The following is a 6,720-nucleotide window of genomic DNA, read 5'->3' as shown; positions in this document are numbered from 1 at the left end:
AGGAGTGGTTACCTTGCCCTGAACCCGCGTGACATTGGGGACGGGTCGGGAATGGGGTAAAGTGTCTTAACTATGGGGTAGGGAAAGGGATGGGGTGCCCTACCTTGAATCCACCCTATTGTCATTCCTATATAATTTAATTATTAGTGGAATTAATAAAAATGTTAGCTTTTAAAATTATTTTTATTTATTTAAAGTTAATCAAAAGTTCATTTGAAAATAATAAAAAGAATAAAAATTGTTAAAATTATTACAAATTATTAATAAAACTATATTTATTAAAAATATTTATTCATATTAAATTAACAATAATTATTTTTTATAAATCAACATTAAATGAAAAATAAACTTATTAAATCTTTCAGATTTTCTTGTGCATCGTACGAGTCCCTGTTAGTATATGTATTAAAACTGGTCTTGCTGTATTAGCATAGCTCTCATTGCAGGAAACCCCCTTCTTAATTTATTATTTTTTTTGAATTTTTTTATTTTTTAATTCCACATAATTACCCATTAAACCCAATAGGAAATCACATATACCTAACTATTTATATCAACCATAAAGCTTTTCTAATGTTTAGCCAAGTGGCACCACTTTCCCCCACTTCCTCCTAAATTGTCTTTAATTCCTATTTATCTCCTAAATTATCTCTAACCTCTATTTATCTCTTAAATTATCTCTAATTTAGTAGAGAGATTCTCTCCTAAACTATCTCTAATTCCTATTTATCCCCCCCCCCACTTTTTATCTATATCTATCTAAAGAAAGTTTCATTAAAAAAATTCAGAACTATTTAAATGTTATAACGAAATTATATACTAAATTTAAAATATTTATTCAAAACACAAAAAATTAATATATTTAATAAAAATCATATTATTAATAATTCAATATTTTTACAAAATTCATCACGAAATTATGTAATAACAATAAAAATTATAATTTTATGAATTATTCAATTTAAATGTTATTCAAATAATAATAATTTAGCATTAAAAAATAACATTATTTAAATATTTCAATAACTAAAAATCTTAAATAAAAACATTAAAAATAGTTAAATAATATAACAAAATATTTAATATTATGTAATAACATTAAAATAAATAAAATTCAAATAATGAATTTTTTTAAATATTTTACATATTATTTAAATATTTAAATAACAAAATAGTTAACATGACAAATTTTTAAATAGTTAAAATAATGAAATTATGTAATAAATTTTAAAAAAATCTTAAAAGTAGAAAAATAATTATAATAGAATTCATAATATTCATATTAGGGTTCGACTATTATATGGAAAAGATATGATATCTGAAAAACTTCTGACCAATCAACTGGAATCATAAATGTAGCCAGTCAAGTGTTGTTTATCAAAATTCATGGGTGGGTTTTGATTGGTCAAAACTCTTCCCATACCATATCTTTTCCGCATCATAGATTTTCCCATTTCAACTATGATATGGAAAAGATATTATATCTAAAAAAGCAATTGACCAATAAACTAGAATCATAAACGTGGTAGGGAGCATAGTGTTTGTTACTTATCAAAATTCATGGGTGGGTTTTGATTGGTCAAAACTCTTTCCATACCATATCTTTTCTGCATCATAGATTTTCACTTCATATTAATAATAATGTAATATTTTACAAAATTAATAACAAATTATGTAATAATAGTACAATTATAATTTTATGGATTACTAAATTCAATAAATAATTAATATTTTAAGAAATTAAATAACAATATTATTTAAACAAGTAAATAATATTGTAAATAACTAATTTCACTTATATCAATTAATAATTGTAGAAAATAACTATCAAAAAAGTTATATTTATTAGTAACAATTTTACAATAATAGTGTATATTGATTATATATTTATATTTACTATAATTAATATTTATTTTATTTTCAGTAATTATTTATTGCTTTCAATAATTATTGGAGATTAGAAAACTATTATTTAACTTTTGAAATTTAATTTATCGTATTTATTGTATTTTTGTTATAAATTTATTTTTAGTAATTATTTATTTTTTGTAATTTATAGATTAATACTTACTAGAGATTAAACTGTTATTTAAGATTACACTATTTATTGACTAATTTAGTATATTTTCAGTATTTATTATATTTTTGTAATTATTGTATTTTTATTATATATCTATTATATTTTCATTATAAACTTGTTTTCAATGATTGTGTACGTTTGCTATAAATTTTCAATAATTATTGGAGATTAAACTATTGTTATTTATTAGAGATTAGACTATAAATTTAGTTGAAATTAGGAGTGCTCAATGATTGGTTCAATTCAGTTATAGGCAGTTTTGCCAACCAAATCGATTTGGGTTTATTTTCGGTTTAGTTTGTTTGTTCAAAAGATTTAAACTTAAAAAATTAACTTTAAATTTCATAAATTATAATGATATTATTAAAAAATAAATTACAAAAATTAAATCTATGATAAAATATCTTAAACTAACAAATATGGGAATTTTCCTACTTTCCCATGTTAAAAATTTAAATTTAAAATATAAAATATTAATATATATTTATTAAACCAAAGCCAATATGAAATACTAGAAAACTTACCAACTCGGGTTGAGTTTGATCGGATTTTTATTAAAAAGTTCAAATAAAAAACAATTATTTAGTCTTATGTATTTCTATTGTTTAACTTTCACTTAACAAAGCACGGGTCCCCATCACCATGCCTCTCGCTCTATTAACCCCACCTTGCATTCTCTTTGACTTTCTCTCCTCTTCCCTTCCCACCACTCCCATTAGCCATCTCACTCAACTACCTAAAAATATTCCTATAATCTCTCTCCTAAGATATCTCATTTAAACCAATAGGAAAGTATCATGTTGCCCCACTCTCTAATGAATTCCTAAAATGCATCCCCCCCAATCTATACCCACTCTCCCTCATTTAAAATATTCATATTAATTAATAAATAGTTAAATACGATTAATATTTAATCCCACCCATATTCAATGAGTATTAAATAGTGTTATTACCAAAAGTTAATAAATACGGTTAGTAAATTACCAAAAATTAATAAATATTGTTATTAATTAACTCATTAACAACATTTTATAGAAATTAAAAACTCTTTAACTAATTTCTACAACAATTATAAAAAAAGTATAAAATTTGAGTTATTGTTATTATTATAATTAATAAGCAAATACAAATGGGAGAACAAAATATTATAATGTTAGAAAATGAAACTATTAATTAATTTATATTGAAAATAAAAGATGAATTAGTGTAACTTTGTTAGTAAACTACCAAATAAAAATATATATTTAATAAAAATTAAAAAAAAATCAATAAATCACCATAGTTACACAAATGTAATAAATTTTTCATAAAATAACCATTTTGAAATTAAAAGATATAAAGTATTTGAAAGTTTATTGAAAATGCACTAAATAATTATTGAAAATTATTAGAATATTTTGGAAATTTAAGGAATATTTATTACATTTGATAGATTTTGAAAATTTATGTAATTTTTATTGCAAATTATTGAAAGTTATTAAAGATAAATGACTATGGGAAATGAAAAACTATAATTTGAACAAATAATTACACAAATTATTAAGATAAATTAGTATAATATTGGAAAAAGGAAATTATTGGTTAGTTTATATTAGAAATTATAAGATAAATTAGTATAATTCTGTAATTAAACCATTTAAAAAGAAAATAAATTATTTAATAAAATCTTAAATAAATTTGAATAAATTTTCAAAATTACACAAGTACAATAAATTTTCCAATTTTTTCATAAAATTATATTTTTGAATATTAAAGACAATTTAGTGTACTTTTAGAAATTTACCATGTGGTTGATACTCAATATATATACTTTTGATCATTTCTATCATCAAATTGAATATTGGGTTGATGGGGACAATGTTTTCAAAACTGGATCAAACTAGATGGTTAGACCGAAAAATTGGGAACCGAACACCGTTTCTCCTCAAAACCTCTTTTTGTCCAAAAACCATTTATTTGGTTAGCGAACCGCTGACCTGGGTAGTCGAACCATCAACCCAGACAACAGCTTTTGGCATTTTTTTTGTTTTTCTAAATTATTATTATTTTTTGTCAAAGTGGGTCATCCGTTTGACAAACATATTGTTCGACCCCATAACGATTCCCTATCCAGTCCAATTTTAAAAACCTTGGGGAGTGGGCTCAAGCCGTGGGCCATGCCGAACCGACCCCCCAAATTATCTTGGAGGAGGGAGGCACGGCCCGAGACGTCTCGTGGGCCAACACAGCACGACTCGCACTTCGTGCGAGCCACATGCGAGTCGTGTCGTGCCGACCCAACACGACCCAGTTTACACATTTACCTGAACTCGCCCAATACTAGGGACGGGGCTGGGAAATTCGAGGATTCTCCATCCTTGATGAGAAGTGGGGTGCCTTGCCCCTAAGCTCGCTCGACATTGAGGAGTGGTTACCTTGCCCTGAACCTACGTGACACTGGGGATGGGGCGAGGATGGGGTGCCCTGCCCTGAATCCACCCCGTTGTCATTTCTATATAATTGTCAATTATTAATGGAATTAATATAAGTGTTAACTTTTATTAAATCTTTCAGATTTTTTCCATGCATCGCACGAATCACTGCTAGTATACATATATATTTTAGGAGCTAGTCAGGCAAACAAAAAAATTTCACCAAGTCTCCAGTCTTCGATTTTCTTTTCTCACTCAGAATGTTCATAGGAGAACTAGAAGGGAATTTTCCCACCCTCTTGGGGTCAACATTATGATGGGGAAGGAACACTACCTTAGCGCTCCCCTATTGAATACGGGCAACTCTATCTCAAATTGTTGAGAAGTGCCAAGTCCAACTTCTTATCACATGATGGAAGAGAGATCCTCATTAAATTTGCTCTCTCCACAATTTCTAATTACTTCATGGCATCTCAAGTGGTACCCCGAGGCCCCAAATCAGCGCTATAAGCCGTGATTTTTGGTGGGGTTTCATGATGCCACAGAGCCCTCACATTTATCTCAAAGGCTAGAATTTCTTCATGAATAAGAAAGATGTTGGGGGTCTTGGCTTCACTAGACACTGGTTCAAGAAACAGTGCTCTGCTTGTGAAACTCGCTTGGCGTTTTTTGACCGAGAAAGGTAAGCTATGGGTAAGGATGTCAGTGGATCAGTTTTGGGTTGGACCCCATCCAGTCCAAAATCAATTTGGACGGATTGGATAGATCAATAAGACATTGGATTGGATCAGTCCGGTCCAAAATAGTTATTAGATTGGATTGGACCTGGTCTGTTCGTAATAAATTTATATTGGATTGGATTGGATTAAGCCATTATCTGATCCATTAATATAAGATAAGAAATATAGGTGTCAATAGACTGGATTTGGGTTGAAACCAATCAAAATCAAAACAAATTTGAACAGATTGAACAGTCCAAACATTGAATTGAACCAATCTAAAATGATCCAAAATATTCATCGGAATGGATAGGACCAGAACTTACATTGGACTGAATCGGATTGGATCAAATCCAGTCCAAATGACAGCCCTGGCTGTGGGCGCAGTCATTAACTCTCAAATACTTAAGCACTACGGCTACCTCTTGGTGGGTCCAAAAGAGGAGATTTGATTCTAGTATTTGGCGGTAGCATACTTGACTCAAGAAGGAACTTGCCGAAAGGGGGTAAGGGTTGTAATTGCTAATGGGTGAAACACTCTTCATCAAGCTCTAGTCTACTATACCCCACGTACAAGTGAGTAACAAAGTCTCATATTCTATTGCTAAATACGGATGTACCCTCTTTAGAGTCAAGACCAATGTCTTGGGGCCCGTTTGGCGTGTCTTTCTGTACAAACCAGGCAGACCGATTTTTGGTTTATCCCCATTTGATTTGTGGAAGATCAAGCTGTCAAAAGCTGGAATGCCAAAAAAACACGAAAAGCCCATTTTGGGCTAATTTCGGAAAGCTCCAAATGAAGATTTTCGCGTCTTTCGTGTTTTATTTTCGCACGAAAAGACACTGAAAAACATACATCTGCCAAACATACTCTGAACTATTCATATCTTCATGCAAAAGCTCAATGTGTCTTTTGACTGTTGGAACTACCAGAAGATCTTTCCAAAAATTTTACCAAACAAGCCCTTGGTCTTTCCCTGTTGCCTACTGGCTTTTTCAAAATGGAAAAAGATATTTATTAAAGGAATGATATGTTAGTACTTGATAAAAATCAAACCTTTGGCATCACTTCTAGGATGGATGTCCATGACGGAAGGCTTTAATACCAATTGTTACATATTTGACCAATGTGTAAAAAGCCTTTGAGCAATTGTTACATATCTTCTTAAAGAAATTTCATAGATTTTGTTAAGAACTTTCGCGTCATGTGCAATACTCAGTGGAAGCTGGTAAGATTAACTTCAACAAAACATTTAAGCCCTATATCATGGCTGAATTGTCCTATAAACCCAAACTTGTAACCAACCCCAACAAATGAAGTACAACATTAGCCAAGCTTCTATTTTAGGGGGTATTTGGTACAAACCGTACAATAATGTTTTGTTGCCATTGCGTTTTGGGTTGATGGATATAAATTTGTATAGAAAGATATTTCTACATGAAATGTTTTAAAAACATCTTGAATTGATCAATACAAATTGCTATTTCCACCTAATGTTTGGTAGATAGG

Source organism: Nelumbo lutea, chromosome 8 (assembly GCF_056320005.1).
Source record: "Nelumbo lutea isolate HS-2025 chromosome 8, American lotus-T2T, whole genome shotgun sequence".
In the NCBI taxonomy this organism is placed as follows: domain Eukaryota; kingdom Viridiplantae; phylum Streptophyta; class Magnoliopsida; order Proteales; family Nelumbonaceae; genus Nelumbo; species Nelumbo lutea.
Note: the sequence above shows the minus strand (reverse complement) of the source record.